Raw genomic sequence first — 22899 nt, forward strand, 5'->3', positions numbered from 1 at the left:
ACTCGCTCATTATTTTATAGTTTATAGGCTGAAGAGACATTTAAAGACTCTATTAAGTTAGCTGTATAATTCTTTCTTTATACTAGATTCAGAGCACAAGTCATTTCCTAAATTTTGCAGCATTTTATTTACATATAATAAAATTCCTCACTTCTGTTGGTACCATCTAGTTTTTCTAGAAAATTCAAGATGTATATCTGAGAGTACTAGTTTCCTTTGAAATGAAATATGCTCCTTGTGGGCTGGTTTATTTAAATGTTGACAATTTTTTTGCCGGAGGGGAGGGGGAAGAACTCATTTTAGAGCGCTGCTCACTTACCCAACTCTAATATTCTCAGTCAAAATTGATACAGTGGAAGAAGCCCCCTTCTGAAGTTAAAATTCCACATGTTCTTCTTTTAAAAATGAACCATGGTAGGTAATCTGCTGAAAGATCAATTTTTGAGTATATAAAGGTAAGATGGGCTGCACAATTGCCCAAGAGGTTGCAAAGATCAGGAATTGTGCCCACGTGTAACAACAAGAAATGGCTTAAGCAAACTTGCACTGGAGGAAATATCTAGAGAAGTGAAAGAATTAAAGACTTAAATGAGAGATGGAAAAGGGAGAGGAAAGATTAAAGGAAAAATGTGGCCCATTGTGGTGGGGAAGTTCTCTAAAGACAGGTACTGATTAAGGAACAAAGGCAGGAGAGAGTCTCAAGGAAACCTCTATGAATAAGGAACCCAAAACCTGAAATTTTTGCTTGTGATTTGTTAAGATAAAAATGCATATGTTAATTAGGAAAGCATTATATTATAATGTCCATAATTCTGAATGGAGGAGGAATTCCAGTGTTTTGAAATTGATCTCTAACCTTAAAAATGTTTTCTGAATGTTTATTAGCTTTTATTTATTAGCTTTTCCTAATCTTTTAACTATCAAATCTTATATTATAGACATTTGCAAATAAATATTAAAAAATATGTTTTATGCTACAACAATTATTTTCATAGTTTCAAATGGCACTACATTGTTGAAAGTATTTCTTATCCAGCCAAAGTTTGACTAATGTGAAAAATAGATGAACACCTTAAACAGGATATTTTATAGAAAATGTTTTGATTATCTCTCTCTATATTAAAAAAACAACTTTTCACTCTGTATCCTGCAGCCCCTCCCTCCATTCTCCCTTTTCCCTCCCCGATGCTTGGCTGCTGGGGCAGTGGGAGAAGAGCACGGGTCTAGAAAGGACCCCCTAGCATTAGGGGGAAAGAGTGTGTAGGGACTATGAGGCCACAAAAAGGCCACTTTCCCTCCCAGCAGCCAGAGGGAACAGTCAGGGGCAACTTCACCTCGTCCCCCCTCCTTGGCGGCCAGGGGGAGAAAAGAGCCAGGGCTCATTGGTGGGGATGGGAAAGGGCAGGGGGGGCAAGAGTGGAGGAGGGGGGAGAATTGGAGCAGTTTTGGGGTGAGTGGGGCAGGGAAGAGCCAGGGCCAGGGCAGCCTCGGACCCTCCTGGACACGGTGGGGAGGGAGAGCCGTAGCCCAGCCCAACCCCCCGGCAGCTCGGGCAGAGAGTGGCTGGTAGCTGAGGAGGGTGAGCTGGGCCAGCCATGGCCTCAACCCAACCTAACCCCCTGAGGCCGGAGCAAGAAGAGAGCCAAGGCTGGCCTGGCCTCAGGGTGGCCTGGCAGCCAGTGGGAGTGAGCCAGGGGAGGCCAGGGCTGCTGTGCCTTGGCTCTTCCCGGAAGCTGGGGGAGCCAGGACTGCCTACCCATAGAGAGGGGGGTGGTAAGCATAATGAGAAGGCGGCACTGCCCCCAGTATCATATATAAGTATTCCACTGAACTATGTGATAAATATTAATGGCTTAGATATTTTTACATTTAAAACACTCAATTAAATAAATACAATGGTTAGCTAGACATGAAAACATCATGCTTTCAGAATTCTTCATTCAAATTATAAAAGCAAGAGACAACATCAAAGGAATTTAACTTGAACATTAAGTCCAAATGAAGGAGAGATCATAATACTAAATCTACTGAAACTAAAGTGAGACACACTTAACTTCCCATACAAGTGGAGAGGAAGAACTCATATGAGTACCGTCCAACCCACTCATTGAGATAGTTGCTTTTCACTACCAACTCTCTCTAAAGCTTTCTATGACTGATGTACCCAAATACTTGATTGCTAATATCCAAACAGCATTGTTAAACTTGCACACTTAATCTTGCCTATTGCTGTTTATCTACTACGTACTTCATAGAACACTAGAACTGGAAGGGACCTCAAGAGGCCATCGAGTCCAGTCCCCTGCCCTCATGGCAGGACCTAGTGCCATCTAGACCATCCCTGATAGAGGTCTATCACCTGCTCTTAAATATCTCCAGAGATGGAGATTCCATAACCTCCATAGGCAACTTATTCCAGGGTTTAACCACCCTGACAGTTTGGGAAAAATTTCTTAATGTCCAACCTAAACCTCCCTTGCTGCAGCTTAAGCCCATTGCTTCTTGTTCTATCCTCAAGGAGAACAATTTTTCTCCCTCCTCCTTGTGACACCCTTTTAGATACAGGCAGTCCCCGACTTATGCGGATCCGACTTATGTCGGATCCGCAGTTACGAACAGGGCTGCCCCGGAGGACACGGACTGTGGGACCTCGCGGTCCTGCCGCCCGTGTACTCCGGGGCTTTCTCCGCGTCTCCCTGGTCTGCAGACCAGAAAGACGCAGAGCATAGCCGTGGGGGGGCTCGGGCAGCGAGGCATCCCAGGCGCACCTGAGCTGCCTCGCTGCCGGCTTCCCCGAGGCTTTGCAAAGCCGCGGGGGGGGGGGGGGGGAGGGGGCGCTTGGGCAGCGAGGCAGCCCAGGCGCACCTGAGCTGTCCCGCTGCCGGCTTCCCCGAGGCTTTGCAAAGCTGCTCTGCCCCAGGTGTCCCCAAGTCAGCTTCTGCTGAAACTGACCAGCGCTGACTACAGGAAGCCTGAGGCAGAGTTGCTCTGCCCCGGGCTTCCTGGAATCAGATGCTGATCAGTTTCAGCAGCAGCTGACTTGGGGATGCCTGGGGTTTTTAAGTTGATTCTGTATGTAAGTCAGAACTGGCGGTCAGTTTCAGCAGCGGCTGAATCTGGACGCCAGTTCTGACTTACATACAGATTCAACTTAAGAACAAACCTACAGTCCCTATCTTGTACGTAACCAGGGGACTACCTGTACCTAAAAACTGCTATCATGTCCTCTCTCAATCGTCTCCTTTCCAAACTAAACAAGCCCAGTTCTTCCAGTCTTCCTTCATAGGTCATGTTCGCTAGACTTTTAATCATTCTTGTTGCTCTTCTCTGGACCTTCTTCAATTTCTCCACATCTTTCTTGAAATATTGTGTCCAGTTTTGGGCACCACATTGCAATTGAGTCCTAATCAGTGCAGATTAAAGTAGAAGCTTCTTGTGTCTTGCTCACAACACTCCTGTTAATGCATCCCAGAATCATGTTTTCTTTTTTTGCAACAGCGTCACACTGTTGGCTCATATTTAGCTTGTGGGCCACTATGACCCCTAGTTCTCTTTCTGCAGTTCTCCTTCCTAGATAGTCATTTTCCATTCTCTGTGTGTGAAACTGATTGTTCCTTTCTAAGTGGAGTACTTTGCATTTGTCCTTATTAAACTTCGTCCTATTTATCGCAGATCATTTCTCCAGTTTGTCCAGCTGGGGGACATGCACCCTCCCCTGACTGTACCTGCAGGAGCTGCAATGGCCATGGACAGGCACTTATCCATGGCCCCATATTGCTACAATGAGAGAGGGCTGGGGTAGTCCTCTCTACTCAGCACAGCCTGCATACTGAACCCTCATCTCCAGCCCCACCTCAGAGCAATGATTCAAATGAAGCATGTACATTTTCATTTTATTAAAAGAAAACCACCCCAAAACAACCAAATGAATTTAGTTAAGGACCCATGCAATGCCAAGTAAATCTTCTAGTATAGGTTTCATATGACCTTTAAGCAAAGGATTGTTTGTAGATAATCCAAACATGACATTCAAATATACAGAATCTCTCTCAACCTGTGTTCCATGTACACTTTTGAAAACATTAGCTTCAATACAATTTTAAGTTTGCCTACCTAGCAGCAAGCAAGACAAAGTTTTTTGAATGTGTAAGAAAAATGCCATATTTCTATAGACTTAGCTGTTGAGGATATGTAGGTTGTGTCAGTTCAGGTCCAGGAAAACCTAACTTTGTTTTGATATATAACCCATTTCTGATCTCAGTTATGCTGATATAAGTCTAAAGTAACTCCCTTTACTTAAAGAGGAGTAAGTCTGAATGTATGTCAGTGTAATTCAGCTCAAAATCAAGACCATTAGCAAGGAATCTTAATGAATCTGTAAATTGGGAGATCATATCCTATCACTAGTCACTGCTAATATAGTGATACTGTAAACAAGAAGACTGCTAATGTGTGCAAGCTCTTGGAAAAATTTTGAAAGGAAAACGAGAAAGGACATAGAGATTAATGGTAATTGGGATAAAATAGAAAATGATTTTACAATGCTAGATTGTACCAGATCAAGCTGATCTCCCTCTTTAAGAAGGTAATTCTTTTTTTTTTTTTTTTTTTTTTTTTTTTTTTTTTTTTTTTAAGAGGAAGGAAATGCAGTAGATCTAATCTGATTCAGGAAAGGCATCAGATACAGTTCCACATAGGAAATTATTAGTTAAATTGGAGAAAATGGGAATTAATATGGAAACTGAAACATGGAAATGGAACTGGAAAAAAGGAATACTTTAACGGGTCACACTGAAAGGGGAACTATCAGGATGGAATGAGATTACTAGCAGAGTTCCTGAGGGATTGGTCTGACTTTATCTTACATTTTTATTAGAAAAAGTGGAACTGTGCTAATAATATCCCAAAGAAGATCTAGATGAGCTTGTAAGTGGAAGAAATGTAAGTGGGCTGAAATTTAATAGTTCAAAGTGCACGGCCATGCATTTAGGGACTAACAATAATTTGTGCTATAAACTGGCAACATAATCAGTATTTTCTCTATTTTTATGTCCAGGTACAGAATGAATTTTGTTTTGTGCACTGTGGTGGTGCATGTGCTCCCCATCACTGGAGTGACCACATTCCAGGGTGCAGATGCACCTCTTTGGCTACAAGGCAGTTGGCCATCTCCATAACACACTAAACTTCCCCAATCTCCAGGGAACCCTGAGTCCGTAAGTCAGTCTATCTTACTGGCTAGAGTCAATAAATAGCCTTCAGTCCAGGGCAGTACAGGCTACTGGATAGAGTCAATAAATAGCCCTCGGTGCAGTATGGTCTACTAGCCAGGGTCAGTAAATGGTAGCCCTTAGCTCAGGGCAGTACAGCCTACTGGCCAGAGTCAATGCGGTTGGGGGCTAATGCCCTGGTAGAGGTACCCATGCCCACCCTGCTCCACTCAGGTCCCAATCCAGGACCCTGTGAGCAGAAGCATGGTCTGCTACTCCCTCAGTAGGGAATCCAGCCGAAATACTCTGAGGATACCTGGGTGGCAGAGGCTGCTCCTGCACTCTCCCTGGGTTACTTCCTACTGCTTTGTTTGGATTGATGTCCCACATGGTAGCTGGGTCTTTTGGCTCTCTGGCAGCCACTTCTCCCGAGTTCCACAAGGGTTGAGTTGTGGCTGTCTCCCCTTCTCACCACCAGGGTGGGTGGCTGGCTGGCTGGCTGGCTGGCTGGCTGGCTGCAGGAGCTCTGGTGAGAGGTCCTTCTCCTTTGCTGGTCAGCCCAGACTGAGCTGCTCTGCTGCCTTTTATACTGCTCCAGTACTTGGAGCATGCCCAGTCTGAGTGAAGGGGCAGGACTTCCTTTGCTAACAGAGTCTTAGTCCCCCTTTCTTTACTGTGGGGTATGTTCTCTCCATCACATGCATGAATATGGAGACACATTACCTCAATAGTGATGCACATAAATTTCATTCTGCATATGGAGGCAGAGGGTTCAAAGTGTGGGAGAGGGCTCAGGGTATGAGTGGTTTACGTTCAAGAGAGGGCTCCCAGATGTAACAGTTCTGAGCCTCTGTGTGGGGCTTATTGGGTAGCAACATGGCCATGCAAGTTAGAGGGGACCCTAAATGTAACAGAATCATAGGATTGGAGGTACCTTAAGAGGTCATCTAGACCAGTCTCCTGCACTCATGGTGGGACTAAGTATTATCTAGACCATCCCTGACCGGTGTCTGCCTAACCTGCTCTTAAAAATCTCCAATGATGGAGATTCTATAACCTACCTGGGCAAATTTATTTTAGTGTTTAACCACCCTGACAGTTCAGAAGTTTTTCCTACTGTGAAACCCAAACCTGCCTTGTTGCAATTTAATCATATTGCTTCTTGTACTAGCCTCAGAGGATAAGAACAATTCTTCTCCCTCTTCCTTGTAACAATCTTTTATGTACTTGAAAACTGTTATCATGTCCCCTTCCAGTTAAACAAATCCAATTTTTTTTCAATCTTCCTTTAGAGAGCATGTTTGTGGAACTCAAAAATGGACACAATAATCCAGCTGAGGAGTTTTGGTGTGGAGCAGGTCAGAAGAATTACTTTTTGTGTCTTGCTTATAACATTCCCGGTAATACATCCCAGAATGATGTTTGATTTTTTTTGCAACAGTGTTACACTGACGACACATTTAGCTTGTGGCACGCCATGACCCACAGATCTCTTTCCACAGTAGTACTTTTTTAGACTGTCACAAGAGTAAGTCTAATATCAGTATGTGGCAAATTAGTTGAAACTGTAGCAAAGAATAAAATCTTCAGACACATGGATGAACATAATTTGTTGGGGAAAAGTCAACATGGTTTCTGTAATGGGAAATCATGCCCTACTAGAGTTCTTTGAGGGGGTCAAACAAACATGTGAACAAGGGGGAATCCAGTGGATATAGTATATTTAGATTTCCAGAAAGCCTTTGACAAGGTCCCTCATGATAGGCTCTTAAGTAAAGTTAGTTGTCATGGGATAAGAGGGAAGATCCTCTCATGAATTAATAACTGGTTAAGAGACAGGAAACAAAGGATAAGAATAAATGGTAAGTTTTCAGAATAGAAAAGTAACTAGTTATGTCCCCCAAGGGTCCTTACTGGGACCAATCCTATTCAACCTATAAATAAATTATCTGGAGAAAGGGGTAAACAGTGAGGTGGCAAAATTTGAAGATGATACTAAATTGCTCAAGATAGTCAAGACCAAAGCAGACTGTGAAGAGCTTCAAAAAGATCTCACCAAACTAAGTGATTGGGCAACAAAATGGCAAATGAAATGTAATGTTGATAAATGTAACGTAATGCACATTGGAAAACATAATCCCAACTATATATACAATATTATGAGGAATAATTTAGCCATAACCACAAGAGAGATCTTGGAGTCACTGTAGATAGTTCTCTGAAAATATCCACTCAATATGCAGTGGCAGTCAACAAGCAAACAATGTTAGAAATCATTAAAAACAGATAGGCTATGTCTACACTACAGGGTTTTTGCTCAAAAATCAGCAGCGCATCCACACCTCAAGTGTGCTTTTGCTCAAGAAAACTGCCAGAAAATAGGGCTTTTTGTGGTAGAGTTATTCCTCTCCCTACAAGGAATAACTCCTCTTTGCACAAGAGTTCATGTGCAAAAAGGCAAGTGTGGACACTCCGCTCTGAAACCTTACCAGAAAAAGCACAGGTGCTCTGATGGCCATTCTGTGAATCAGAGCTTTCTTGTGCAAGAGTGTCCATGCAGTGTGGACGCTCTCTTGTGCAAGAGCACATTGCTTTTGCAATGTGCTTTGAGGTCTGAACATGCTTTTGCGCAAGACATTTTTGCAGAAGAACTCTTCCGCAAAAGGCTTCTTGAACAAAAACTCTGCAGTGTAGATGAAGCCATAAAGACTAGGACAGAGAATCTCTCTGGGTGTGTCTACACAGCAGCATTGTTTCGGAATAACGGCTGTTATTCTGAAATAACAATGCAAGTGTCTACACAACAATTCCGCTATTTTGAAATGAATTCAAAATAATGGATGGCTTATTCCAACTTCTGTAAACCTTTTTCCATGAGGAATAACACCTATTCCAAAATAGCTGTTTTGAAATAGTTGCAGTGTGGATGCTCCACTGCTGCTGTTTTGAAATAGCTCCTTCGCAGGGCCATTCCAAGTAATTACTCCCCAGTGCCTTCTGGGGTTCTAAATCAAGGTAGTATATATGCATTAGGGAAGCCTGCCTCAGACCAATTTGGAGGTAATATTTTGAAATAAGCTAATTCAGAGTATTTCTTCTGGAATAGCTTATTTCAAAATAAGTGTGCAGTGTAGATATACCCTGATTGCCTCTGTGTAAAACCATGGTACACATACATCTGAATACTGTGTATAGATGTGGTCGTCTAAACTTAAAAAAAGATATATTGGTATTGAAAAAGATTCAGAAAAGGGCAACAAAAATAATTAGGGGTTTGGAATTGGTCCCATATGAAGAGAAATTAAAATGACTAGAACTTTTCAGGTTAGAAAAGATGAGACTAAGGGGGGATATGATAGAGGTCTATAAAATCATGACTGGGGTGGAAAAAGTGAATAAGAAAAATGATTTACTTTTTCCCATAATCAAAGAACTAGGGATTGCCAAATGAAATTAATAGGTAGCAGGTTTGAAACAAACAAAAGGAAGTTTTTCTTCAGGTAGCATGCATTCAACCTGTGGAACTCCTTGCCAGAGAATGGTGAAGACCAAGAATTTAACAGGGTTCAAAAAAGAACTAGATAAATTCATGGAGGTTAGGTACATCAATGGCTATTAGGCAAGATGGGTAGGAATGGTGTCCCTAGTCTCTGTTTGTCAGAGGCTGGAAATGGATGACAGGAGAGGGATCACATGATGATTACCTGTTATCTTCATTCCCTCTGGGATATCTGGCATTGGCCAGTGTTGGAAGACAGTATTCTGGGCTAGATGGACCTTTGGTCAGACCCAGTATTGCCGTTCTTATGAGATAAAAGGGAAAGTCCTGTCATGACACAATAAATGGTTAAAGGATAGGAAACAAAAGATAGGAATCAATGGTCAGTTTTCAGAACAGAGAGAGGTAAATAGGGGTTTCCCTGGGGGTCTGTACTGATACCAATACTGTTCAACATATTCATACATTATCTGGAAAACGGGTAAATAAGGAGGCAAAAATTGTAGCTGATATAAAATTACTCAAGTCCTAAGCAAACTGTTAAGAACTACAAGTGGATCTTAGAAAACAGGATGACTGAGCAATCTAATGAAATTCAATGCTGATAAATGCAAAGTAATGCACATTGGAAAACGTAATCCCAATTACACATAAGATGATGGACTCTAAATTAGCTGCTGCCACTCAAGAATAGAGATCTTGGAGTCATTATGGATAGTTCTCTGAAAACATCCACTCAATGTGCAGTGGTAGTCAAAAATGTGAACAGAATGTTGGGAATAATTAAGAAAGGTATACATAATAAGACAATGTAACAGGTTCTGCCCTTTATGCGAGCACCCATTTCTGGCTGAGATGGGTCTCTCAGTATTTACTCGCCTGTCTGCAGGTGAGGCAACATCCAGTCAGTGGCTGGAGATCATGCCTCTTCTTTTATCCCCCCAGGTGTGGTTTGCAGGCGGGTTGGGAGGGGGACCTAGGCCCACCCACTCCTCTGGGTACCAGCACAGGGACCCTGTAAGTAGCAGTTACCTGCTGCGTTTCAACATACTTAGTTGATGTGACGTCCCTGGACCACTTCCCTGGGATACTGTTCCATCAGCCCTTCTCTAGGGCCTTGTGGCTGAGATACCCTTGTCCGGGGTTCTGCAGGTTGTCTTTGGGTTTTTTTGGCTAGCCTTTAGCCCAGCAGTTCCCAACCTTTTCCAGATGGGGACCCATTTTGACAATTCAGGAAGACTTGGTAACCTAGGGCAATTCAAAAAATGTGTGAATGGCTCCTTAAGAGCCACCTGGGGAGACACCTGGCCACCCTTTTGACATGTAATGATGACCCATATTTGGGTCCTGACCCATAGGTTGGGAAACCCTGCTTTAGCTGCAGGATCTGGCTCCAATCAGATATGATGCCCAGTTCCCACTTGGAGCTGTCCAGAGTGCTGGTGTTCACCAGTCAGCCCTGAGGTCTGCCTGGGTCTAGCTCCAGAATGGAACTGACAGGCCTTACCTAACAGCTCCTTTTATAGCAGCCCCCTGCACTCTGATTGGCTGCAGCAAAGGTTTCCACTTTACTCTGCTCAGAGGACCTCTCTGCTGCTCTTGTTGCTTGCCAGGGTGCTAAAAGGCCTCCAGCGGGGATGTCAGGCTTTGTCCACCCCATCACAGATGGAAAATATCATGTTGTCTCTGTATAAATCTATTGTATTCCACATCTTGAATACTGCAAGCAGATGTAGTTGCCTCATCTAAAAAAAGATATATTGAATAGGAAAAGGTTTAGAAAAAAGCAACAAAAATTATAAAGATATGGACTGAGCCCCAATATGAGGACAGTTTAACAGGACTGGGACTTTTCAGCTTGGAAAAAAAGATGACTAAGGGGAGATGAAATAGAGGTCTATAAATTTATGACTGGTTTGGAGAAACTAAATAAAGAAGTGTTATTTACTCCTCATAACAGAAGAACTGGGGGTTGCCAAATGAAATTAATAAGTAACAGGTTTAAAACAAACAAAAGTAAGTATATTTTCACACAATGTACAATCAAGCAGTGGAACTCCTTTCCAGAGGATGTTGTGAAGGCCAAAACTAATAGGGTTAAAAAAAACCCAGATAAATTCATGGAAGAGAGGTACATCAATGGCTGTTAGCCAGGATGGGCAGTGTTGGTGTCCTTAGCCTCTGTCTGCCAGAAGCTGAGAATGGGTGATAGGAGATGGATCACATGAGGATTACCTGTTCTGTTCATTCTGTCTGGGGCACCTGGCATCATCCACTGACAGTAAGACAGGACATTGGGCTAAATGGATCTTTTGTCTAATCCAGGATGGCCATTGTTATATTCTGATGTAGCTGGTGAACTTTTGTGGCCTACAATTTACAGAAATGCAGATTAAATGATTATGATGATCCCTGAAGACCTTAAAATCTATGAGACTAAGATGGCAAATATTTTGTTACAGAGGGAACTGCAGTAAAATCAGTGACATCTTTTTTGTATCTAGAATGACATCTATAAGTAAAGCAAAGAAGACACCAAAAAAAAAAAAAAAAAAACCCCAAACAAAACAAAAACAAAAACAAAAACAAAAAAACAACAACTCACACCCAGATATTCCATCATATCCTGGCTTGAACCATACACATGCTGTTTCCCTTGCAGACAAAATTCTCCATGTAAATCCATACATGCAATATTCCTCTGACCTCAGAGAGAGATTTTGAACCTCTTACTCTGGCTAGGGATCAGCCATTAATGGAAAGTAAAGTGTTTACTATCTGGTCCAACATGTGTGAACTCTTCCACTAACTTTAAGGCGCACAAAGCTATTCACTTTACACATATGAAAATCTTTCAGAATTATCCTCTCTTGTGGAAAGAAGCAGCTATACAGGGAGGAAAGTAGTATTTCTCTAAACCTGTAAACTCTTTCTATATAGTACATTCATGATTCTTAAAAGCCAACTTTCTGATTTGCCCACAACAAATGAATTAAATTCCCATTCTCTGTTTTACAATAGTAGAAGATTTCATTTACTACTAAATCATTTGTATTGAAGTGGCCAGGTGCCCATTAAACCCAGTTCATGATCTTAAACTAAATCAATCACTGTTTAGCTTTTGTTATCACCATATGAGGAGTTATTAATATCCTCATACTGATTCAGAAACTGCCTCTGCAATTGAACCTCCTATTAAACCTTAGATTAGTAAGTGCAGTCCTGTCATACACATGTTCCATTAGCATGAAATGAAAGTTTGATGTATGATGTGACAGAGTTAGCAGGCTCACTGAATACACAGATATTATGGAAATTACAGTATACAATGATTTTGCCTCACAAAACTCCTATTGTAGCCTTAGTTTACTTTGTAGTCCCTGTATCTTTGGTGATACTAGTAAATAATAATATTTAGCTCTAGTATCTGTTAAGGTAAAACTTTGCCCCTGCTTAATAGTTTAATGTATTACTATCTTTATATGGCATATGTAGTGATAGTAAAAAACTTACAGTTTTCCCTTTGTTAACATTTTGACCAATGGAATAGTGTGTTTCCAATTTTTCTTCTTTGGAGTCTTCCATACCTCTTGCAATGACACAAGAGTCTCACATTTCCCTCGACATCAATACACCCACCCTAATCATGGCCAAGGAAGACTGAATAATTGTTCTCTGTTAGAGCTGATCAACACACTGCATTAATTGGGCTCCTATAATTTTTGTAATATCTACAGCCTTTTCTGATCAGTTGCATGGCAAACTGGGAGCCAAATCAAATATGGATTTCTCAAATGGCAATACAGTACTGATGTTGCCATTAAGCCAAAGGAAATTCTGCCTGATAATTTTATCTTTACCTCTCCTGGTTTTTTTGCATGGTTTGAGCACTGTATAATTGAGATATTAAAGGAATACATATGTAATATCATATCCAATGAAATCTTCATGAGGTTTGACTCTTTCCTTGCTATTTGAATTCAAGTTTATAAAGACACATTCATGCTTATTATTATTTGTTGTTAGACTTCTGATAATGCCTGGAGTTCCAAATCAACTTCACTAATACAATATATTTGTGAATTAATCTCCCTAAAATACAAAGTGACCTTTTCTAGATTTTCTCAAGCTGCCTTCTAGGGCACCATTTGGTAACATTTAACTTACTTTTCCTTTATCAAAATCAGAATCTTTCTCACTATGGAGTCTCAAAAAAAGACTCTTTTTGCTGCTTGCCTATTTTTAACAAGGTCCAAAGCTATAATTATTTTAGAATCAACCGGGATCCTCATTTTATGAATCATAATTTATGTTTCTTTCTTTCAATTATGTTTTACAAACAATCAGAAACTGCCAAATCCTAAATAACTTTTTTGCCTCAGCCAAAGGGAAGCCATTTGCACTCCTGCATCCATCTTTGGTATGGACTGTCATCCAGTAGGGGGTCCACTGAAGATGGAGAAGGCTGAGCCCTTACTTCCATGGGTGAATTCTGTTCATGAAAGGTTCTCTCTCTGTGTGTATTTAAATTAGGATGATCAAGGACTCAAGTTTTACTCAAGTCTAGTTCAGGCAAATCTTCCAATGAACCAATAGCATGAGACCTTATGTCTTGACCTACTATTTCTTTCAATTTTGTTGCATTAATTCCTAACAATGTCATTCCATTTAATGCCCATTTCAATTTGTCTCCATTCTGAAAAAAATGGTAGTATACTACTCTTTACATACTGACATTACCTCCAAACATTTTTCTTGTGGGCTCTATATTTACAGTAGATATCTGTACAAACTCTGTAACAATTTTCAGAGAGTCAAGAAATGCTGTTTGAAATGCTGGTATAAATAGCATGTTATGCATAATTCAGTTGCAAATTAATTTAATTGTAATGGTTACATAATAGCAAAGGTTGGACTTGATTGTGTAAAGAAATGCATTTGGTTTCCTCAGATCTTCCACAGATTATTTGCAATACTCTAATGTTCCTGCATTTCAAAATAGCCCAACAGACTTTCCTGGAGAGTCATATCTATTTCTGTGAATCTCCATCAGAATATTGTGTGATTTAGTAAGACCACTCCCAATGTAATCTACTTTTTCTCATTATAAAGAGCTAGATTACCTAAAGCAGTTAATTAAATACCCTCAGGTTACTCTATCACTTTCTTTGCAATCTTCTATGTTATCCCTGTGCTTATATCATTTTAAATCAAAGTGACTAGTAGGCACACTCTTTCCTGATTTAGCAAAGGATTAAAATTGAGAGCCATCTATACTATTCCCTGCTTTTAATCTTCCTCTTAATCCATTCTGCTTTTTTGCCAGTATTTGTAAACAAAGTGATTTGATTTCTTTTCCATTTTACTGACATTAGGGCCGTGATAAAGATTTAGTGCAAAATTCAGTTGGACTCATACACACATAAATGAAAATGAAGGGGGCTGCAAACCTGCAAGCAGTTGGATCAATGTAACTGAGAGCAGAACTTGATCCTGAGCAAAAAATAAAGATCCAAGGGAACCAGCAAAGCCCAATAATGGAGAAGCTGGAGAAATAGATAACTTAAAAAAATGGTCACGAGTTGCTCAGTAGAAGAAATGAACTTCTTGGTCTCTCCTATTTTTAATAATTTTCATTGGATAGAATCCAAGTTAAAAGCCTGTTTTTGCCAAAGGGTATGAAAGTGAATGTGCAGCACCTCTAGTTTTCTGGGATATTCACCCTCAATCTTGTTTCAGCATGATAATCATGAAGCAGTAAATACTAGACTGACCCCTACCTGACTTCCCATCCATGGATGACATAACAGAGAACTCTCGGAATCTAATAGCAATCACAACAATGAAGAGTGGGCAATCCTGTGAAAACTATGTCTTTTGAAGGGAATTGAGTTCTTCCACTCAGTCCTACAGAAAAACTGCAAACCTCCTGATAACACAAAATTGAAAAAAAAATATTTTTGTAGGAAGTGACAAAGCGTATTTATGTGTAAACAAAAATGATTGAAAACTTGCATGACTTATGTCAAAGCAAGTCAGTAAGCTTCTCATAATAAAAGAACTTTCAGCATTGAAACATCATAGGTCATTTGCATTTTAACACTTTGCAATGATAAGAATAAGATAGCAGGCAATTGTATGTATATCATTTAAAAACTGATTGCTTAGGATGAATTTGTGAAGGGCTTATACTCAGCTGTTACTCAGAAAAAACTTTAATTGAAAAAATTCTGGAGGCAGATGATGAGCAAGTGAGGAAAGGGGCCCCTCCAAAAGCACAACCCACATTTTTATCTTCTTAAGAACATCATTTGTTTATCTGAGGAGGGGAAATTACACTTTACTTCACATTTAAGTGACCCTCCTGCCCTTTAAATCTCTGCACTTCAGAAAATCAGATTTGCCATTGATATGAACAAGCTGACACTTGCCACCTCTCAGTAGGCTGCCCTGACATCCCCTTCTTATTTTGAATTAGTTATATAAAGAAAGTACAATTTTCAATGTCTTTCCCTAGCAGCAAAACCCTTCAATATTTCCCAAATGAAAAAATATGTAATAGCACACAAGACAATTTTTACAGGAAAATAAAATTGACTCCATCAAGCCCAGCATCCTGTCTCGAGTGGCTAGTACCAGATATTTTACAGATGCAAGAAACCCCTGAAGACATGTCCATTTTTGACTCATAATGATTGTTCCAGAAGATAAATGTTTGTTCCTGGTTATGTTTCACTGTATGATGCAGCCTAGGGTGACACATGACAATGAACAAATGTCTGAAAATGTCTACACTAGAATTTACAATAGTGTCAGTTAATGAGCAAGTAATCAATTAGCAAGAGCTGTAGCATAACAAAAAACTCTATTTAGTTTTCAAACCTCCTGTCACTCAACCAGTGACTGACAAGAAGTTAGAAAACTAACCTCTTAAATTTATAAAACTAACCTCTTATACCTAGGAAACTAACATCTTATATCTCATACTCCTTCTAATTTGTTAATAATCCTATCCAATATAATGTATAAACATCTAATCCTATTTTGAGTTCCTCTGGCTTCTTGGAAACAGTGATGTTTATATGCAATATAAAGAACATTATTCTTTTGTGTTATTCCACTTTGTAAACCATACCTTACAGGAGAGTAAACCATTTTGATGAAAAAGGGAAATTAAAAACTGTATAATTCATGTCCAAAATATAGATCCAAAAATGAATAAAGGAGCCTAAATCTGTCTTCTGCTATATGTAACTGAAGGCAAAATTAGCTCCATTAACTTTAATCTTTAAAGTCCAGTGTATTCTGAACTACACACCCACAGGCAAGATATTTGGAAAGCTCAGTAGAAATAATAGTACATTTTATTTTGAAAGATACCTGACCTGAGAATTGACTGTTAGTCTAACCTCTTCCAGTAAGAAAAACAAAACAGAAGCTTACCTCCTCTAACTAAGGAAGATATATATTATGTATTTGACTATACAACTACGAGAAATATAGATGGGGTAAGTAAATAAATAAATACTTCAATGACCAAAACATGGGAGGAAATAGTAGAGTAGATGCTTAGCTGGCATAAACTGGGAAAGTTCCATTGATGTCACTTGGGCTATATTAGTGCCCTCATTGCCTTCAAATAAATTGAAATATTTATTCTTACAACCAGAGGCAGAGTTACATTACTTTCTATATTTGGGAGACCCATAAACTCATCCCAGGAAAGTTGTATATATTCATTCAAGAGTTTCTAATAATGTTTCATGGTGGTTTTATCTCCCATCCCAATGGGCTGCAGAAAGATCTGTGGTGACAACAGCTCCTTTGATAACTTCACACTCCTTTCACAGACTGGGTCCCATTCTAGGCAACATCTATACTTGCATTTTTTATATGAGACTGAGTCCAAGACCTGATTGTATTAAATCTGACTGGCGTGCGGGGAATCTGCAGCTGTCACAAAAAGGATGGCTATATCAGCTGTTCTTTCACTAGAACTTGCAATATAGCTTCAAAATAGGAAAACACATAAGCTTGGGTCTTTCCCAACAAGACAATGCAGAGTAGAATGTGGGTACTGTCATTATGAGTTATAATCTTCCCTGGTGATTTATTTGTGGGCTTGGATTTTTCCTCATCAGTGGTTTTCAAAAGAGCCAACTCTGACACTCCAGTTGACCAATATAAAGCCAAAAGCTTCAAAAAAAAATAGGAGTTAAGTCTCTCATACTACAGGAGTGACTGTCAACTAGCAAACCATTGAAATCCCAAAATGATTCATCTTAAAGGATAATAATGTTGCTTAGCAGTCAAATTTGCATGCCACATTACCTTATTCTGGTTACCCTCATGAAAAAAGAGACCAGGGTCAAAGCATATATATTAACAGTGTGTTACCTTTTGTTCAGATAGATATTCACTAGGGATTTAGAAATACCAGTCCTCATCTAGAGTAAATCTGCTTAGCTCTCCTGAAATCAATGGAGCTATGTTGATTTATACCAGCTGAGGATCTGGCCCTTAATTCCCAGAATTATGATTGCTTTGCTGTGATTTATAGCCCTGGACATACTCCCTGTGCATTTTGTTTTTTCTTGATTTGTTGTCTTTTAAAATACATATGAAGAATTCAATGCAGTGTTTCCAAAAAACTTGCTGTTTGGTAGATTCACTATTGAAGATTTCTTAAAACAACTTTAAATCATGAAACTATTTGCAGATTTTATCTTCTAAAGTGAGGCAAGTTTATACCAGATTGATTTAAACTGAAATAAACTTTAGCCTCTCCAATACCCATTTCATAGCTAATGGCGGAAGGTTTATCTTTTGTCAGAATGTTGGACAAATATCTTTCAAAATAGGTACCTTCAGATAGTCCAGATTTAGATTCCTTACAACCCACCTTTACTTCCTCTAGTAAAATTTTCTTGGAGGTTCTGGAAGATGGTGAGAAGCTGGCCCACATGCTGAAAAAAATAAAAAATAAAAGTTCTTCTTTTGAAGGACTTTGGCATTAAATGTATAGTTCACACATGCTAACTACTTAGCACATAATTGTACCCTGATATCTGAAAGTTTAGGGTGAGAACCGCTTCCAATGTTCCATTCCACAAGGACCTGCAAAAATGAATTGTTCTGCTGAGCATCAAACACTGGCTAAACTGTGAGGATGGTTCCTCTTCAGGTAACATTGCTTGCGTGGGCCTAGAGAAAGGGCAGAACTTGCACTGGAGTTATTGTACATGCTGTTCCCCAGCTAGATCTGGAGGCTTGTGGGACAAATGCCTGCCTTAGAAAACACCTGTAATTATGATGGGGTGCCACTCTCTCTGTTTTCAGCTCAGTGTCTTTTTTTTTTCTGTTCTGTTGCCTGGAGCAGGAGGACATTGGGCAGCCTAGGAGGAGGAAGTCTGAGAGTGGTCATGTATCATTTTCCAAATGCTATGCCTGATAAAGTGACCATCATCTAAGAGCCCTGTTTAGGTTGAAGGGGAAACAGTCACCATTTCCATGAGCTGGAGGAAGACAGTTAGGCTGGATGTAGTGTCTGAAATGGAGAAGAATGTGCAAAGGAGGATTTAGTCCTATCATCTGACCCTGGGTGCTCAGTCAAAAAGTAATTTATAATGCAATATAAATTCCATTTATAAGAGGTTTGAATGTCTTCTTCTACACCTGTGGATGTGCTGCTCTTCCTAACTGGACAAACTAAAAGAAGAAAGTGATCATTCAAATAACATGAGCTTTATTCCCCTGGGGAAAGAGTCCAATTAAGCTTGTGTGTGTGTGTGTGTGTGTGTGTGTATGTTTTTGTGTGGAAAAGAAAGTGAGCATGAACACATGTGCTTGTTTCTTTTTATGGGGCTTTAGAGTCAAAATCAAAACCATCCCCAGCTGTTCCTTATAATTAAATTTTAGTAACTCAAGCTGGGTGTTTTTATTTTGAATAGTGACTTTAAAATGTTAGCATTTAAATGGCCTCATCTATATTTCAAAGTTAACATCAGGAAACTTCACACATTTTTAGTGGTGTTTGCTGGCAAACTCAACTAAATACCGATATAACTATGAAGATATGTGAGGCTTAAAAAGCATAGAGCTTTATACACTCATGTGATTTTAAATCTAGGTGAATACAACAAAATCCATAGGTCCTGATCCCACAATCTGATTCACAGAGACAGACCTATTAACCGGTGCAGAGCCTTGCTAACTCCAAATGGATGAAGAGATTTGATTGTGGGCTTAAAGTCTTAATTTGTGGTATTTCATAGGATTGTTTTGACACTGTCTGCACTTCCTTCTGACTTCATCGCAAGCCACTGATGCAAGTTTGTACCACATCACCTTTTTGCGAGCAGTTTGCAATAACTGTACTATCCTTTTTTCATTCACAATAACTTAATTCAGCTATTTTAATAGTTCAAAATACAGATAAAAATAATATGAGAACTATTTCACCACAGGATGAAATGACTATTTATGCATTTCTCTTTGTTGAAGCCAAAAGCTGCAAAAAGTTGAATCTCTTTCCTTAAGCATCTTTAAAGGCACAGTTGGAAAGAAAAGAAGGTTGCATGAGTTGCTGCCTGTAGCTCTGAAATGCAAGTTTAAGTGTGGTGGTATAACTATGGATTGGAATAAAACACCACTTTTGCAGACTGAAACTCCAGGATAAGATGACACAATAATTTCTTGAAGATTTTGCTATCATTCTGCTTCCTGCCTCCATCAATTCCTGGCTGTATGGGATCCCATCATGTATCAGCACTGGGCCTGTGCACATCTTGGGTGGAGAAAGAAAAAAAGACACTCTTGAGAGTCTATGGTATGTTTCACTATGGCCCAGATTCAAAAGTTTTCTCTCTCATTTTTATCAGGAACCTCAATGGTGAAGCTTCACAGAGCCTGGATGAGATTCCTTCTCCCTAACCACCCTCCATCGGTACATAATTCCCCCCCCCCCCCCCCACCTCCAGTTAGGAAATGGTCTTTCACCTTTTTGCTCAACGGTAAGAAATTGCTAGAGCACATAGGGCATTTTTGCTGAAACAAGTAGGGGACAAATATGGGGGCCCGAGTATTGTCTGGAGTGACTCTAATGAAGTAATGACTATTAACCCCATGATGATTTTGGGCTTGGATGGATATATTGTTGAGCAGAAGATTCAGCGTGGGGTGGTATAACTCACAAAACAGGGAGAAAGAAAGACATTTTCTGCCAACATACACGGGGAACAATCACTGATGAGTATCGATGTCCAATACCGAGAATGAAGGGAGGACAACTGCAAGAGCACCCTCGGAAGAACAAGAACTGTTCCTAACAAGGGTAAACAACCGCACCAATAGAGAGGCCCGAGCTCATTCTCCAGACACTTGGCATTTGTATTGATTAAAGGTTAGTGTGGAGGTCCCAAGCTTAGAACGTTAAGAAGGAAATGTGATCGCAAGAGAATGCTTGTTACAATTAAAATCCTTTTGGTGACACACGGCTGACCAGTCTTGGGAGAATTGGAGGAGAGCGGGGGGGAGGGGGAGGAGGGAGGGAGAAGGTGGAAAGTCAGTGGAAAGTTGCCTACAGGAGTTAAACCAAAATCAGTAGAAAATGTTAAATGGGAGAGGGAGAAATTATGCTGCAGCGGGAAGAACTCACATTGTAAAATCTATTTCCACTGTAAAGAGTCCCGAAGGACTCAAAGGGCGATATATTATTATTTGTTAAACAACAGTCAATGAATTGAACCTCGTTGGGGCTAGGTACTGTTGAGGCATGTCCATGTAACAGTCTATACACCAGAGAACAAGAAACCAGTCTTCCCCTATGCAAAGACTGAAGTTCTACAGTCTACCCTCATTCAAACCCGCGGAAGAGCAATTAAGCAGCAATTAAATTTACCCACTGTGTAACATCACTCACTGCTAAATTGGCAAGGAACACATTTCCAGTGTGCAGCGAAGTGCAATTAAATCTACCGTGGTGTGTACATACAAAACAAAACACTTTCAGGAAAAAACAACAACAACTTTTGCCCCCTTAATCAAGTGCCTTACTTCACGTCAATACGTGACTAATCTTGGTTTATATATCTGTTGGGCCGGTGCTGAAAAAGTGGCAAAAACACTAGAGGCTGATTCTTGGAAGTGAAAAGGAAGATATATGCTGTCACCAGAAGCCAATGTAAGTAGAGCCAAACCTTTGACTATCAGAACTCCAATTAACTCTCACTCTCAGCGCTGCCAAGATTTTGATTGAAACGCTGCTCCTGCAGTTTGTAAGGAGATGGTTTCAGTGAGGGCAGGACCGGGTCTTTATGTGACGGTGATGTGACTTTCAAAAATGCTGAGCACCCGAGAGTGCTCCCGAAAGGGCTGGCCCTGTCTGAGGGGTGGAGGCGGGAGATGGAGCCGTGCGCCTGTTGCTGTCCAGTATCGCTGCTTCTCTCCGGCTGAAGTTCCGTAGGGGCGCTAGCCTATTTCAGAAGGTCTCTGTCCTGGACAGCTCCCCCAGACAGCAGCTCTTTGAGTTCACACACAGCCTGCTCATTCACAGTACCTGCAGGCAACTTTTTCCTCTGAGCTTCCACTTGAGAGCTTTTTTACAGGCTTTCCCTTCCCTTCTTCCCTTCGTTTATATTGGCACATCCCTGCTTCTCAGCTTGCCCTCCAACACGCGATGCTTTTCGCGCCTTACAAGCCATGTCAAGGTCTCTCACAGCTGCACCGCTGGCCACTTGCACAAACAGGGTTGTGTATTGAAATGGCTCTGTAATTCTGTGCCAAAGCCATGCCCTGTGATTCCTGGATGGCTCTACCTATATCAGCTTCCTTTCTAAATGCCCAGACCCTCTGCTTCTCAGAATTGCCCCATAAAAGGATTTCACTGTGGGCACCCCTAACAACTTCCACTAAAGGAGAGCTCATGCACAAGAGGAAAGTGCTAACCCTTTCCTCTCTTGGGATTTCACCCGGCCTCCTACACAGAGCATGCGGCTGGCTACTGCCTGGGCAACGAGAGCAAACGTGCAGCCGCAGCGTCCGGGCTGCACCAGGATCACCGACCTGCTCTCTGAACAAAAGGCTCGCTGGAGGTGGTGGTGACTTTGAGGACTCAGCACTCCCGGGGAAGGAGAGCAGAGCTTGCCAGCTAAAGAGTGACAGCTTCAATTGCCAGGCGACAATGCGGCGCCCGCGGAGGTTCCCGGGAAGATTCAATGGGCATTTAAGAGCTCTGAAGTTGTTATAAACAAACAACACTCACAAATCGTGTGTGTGTGTGTGTGTGTGTGTGTGTGTGTGTGTGTGTGTGTGTTTGCGCGCGCGCTGTGTACACACAGGTACAACGCAATTCGGGAAGAGAATTCCCTTTCCTTTCCATTCATCACTGAGTGAGCGCTTTATTCCAGAGGGAGTCCCAAGCCTGGAGCTGTCAGCGAACCAGCAATAATCTTACATTTATTTTTCCTTGCAAAACTTCCCTTTGACTGCATGTGGGAAATGGCTTGAAGGTCCACTTCTCAACAGCGCCTAGAAGTTAGAAGCCCTGTATATTGGGTGTCCAGCCTGTACCACACACATTTCAGACTCTCTCTCGCTCTTTGTATGGAATAAAGCATCCTCTCAGTTAAATACAGTGTGAACGCGGGAGGACTGGCTTTCTAAATGACAGCCTGATAGTGCCTTGACGCTCGGTTATTTGCTGTTTAGGACTTTAGGCTCACGCAATAAACGGGGATATACACAACATTTGTCCATAAGCGCTGGGCTCCCATCAGTGCCCCCTCCTCCCGTCCTGAGGTATCTCTGCTGGCAATTCCGGCTCCGAGAGGAACCTGGTAAGACTAATCCAGTTCCCAGGTTTCGATCCGTCACTCGGAGGCTGGACAACCCCCAGGTTCTAGCTCTCAAACGAATACAATCACCTACTGCCACCCTGGAGCCTAATCTCCGCCCGCTCTGCTCGGGCGCTTTTGTTTGCCTTTCCCAACCGGATCCTGACTACACCTGAAAGCAAAACTTGCCCCGCAACGTGCTGGCGCACACACCGTGGCAAGGGGGTGGCTCGCCCGCGGGCAATGCTCTGGGGTGGGGGCGAGCCGGTGTTTAAGCAGCAGTCCAGCCACTGTGTGTGTGTGCGGAGGAAGGGGGGGTTCCAGCGAAAGCAAATGCAGCCTCCCTGAGGACCCCTCC

General features: G+C 41.2%; 1 long non-coding RNA gene across 2 annotated transcripts in view; it reads right to left on the reverse strand.

The window, feature by feature from the left end:
* Positions 1 to 22899, reverse strand: part of LOC106732617 (uncharacterized) — a 146323-nt gene that overhangs the window by 58746 nt on the left and 64678 nt on the right. The window lies entirely within an intron of this gene.

Source organism: Pelodiscus sinensis, chromosome 3, assembly GCF_049634645.1.
Source record: "Pelodiscus sinensis isolate JC-2024 chromosome 3, ASM4963464v1, whole genome shotgun sequence".
Lineage (NCBI taxonomy): Eukaryota > Metazoa > Chordata > Testudines > Trionychidae > Pelodiscus > Pelodiscus sinensis.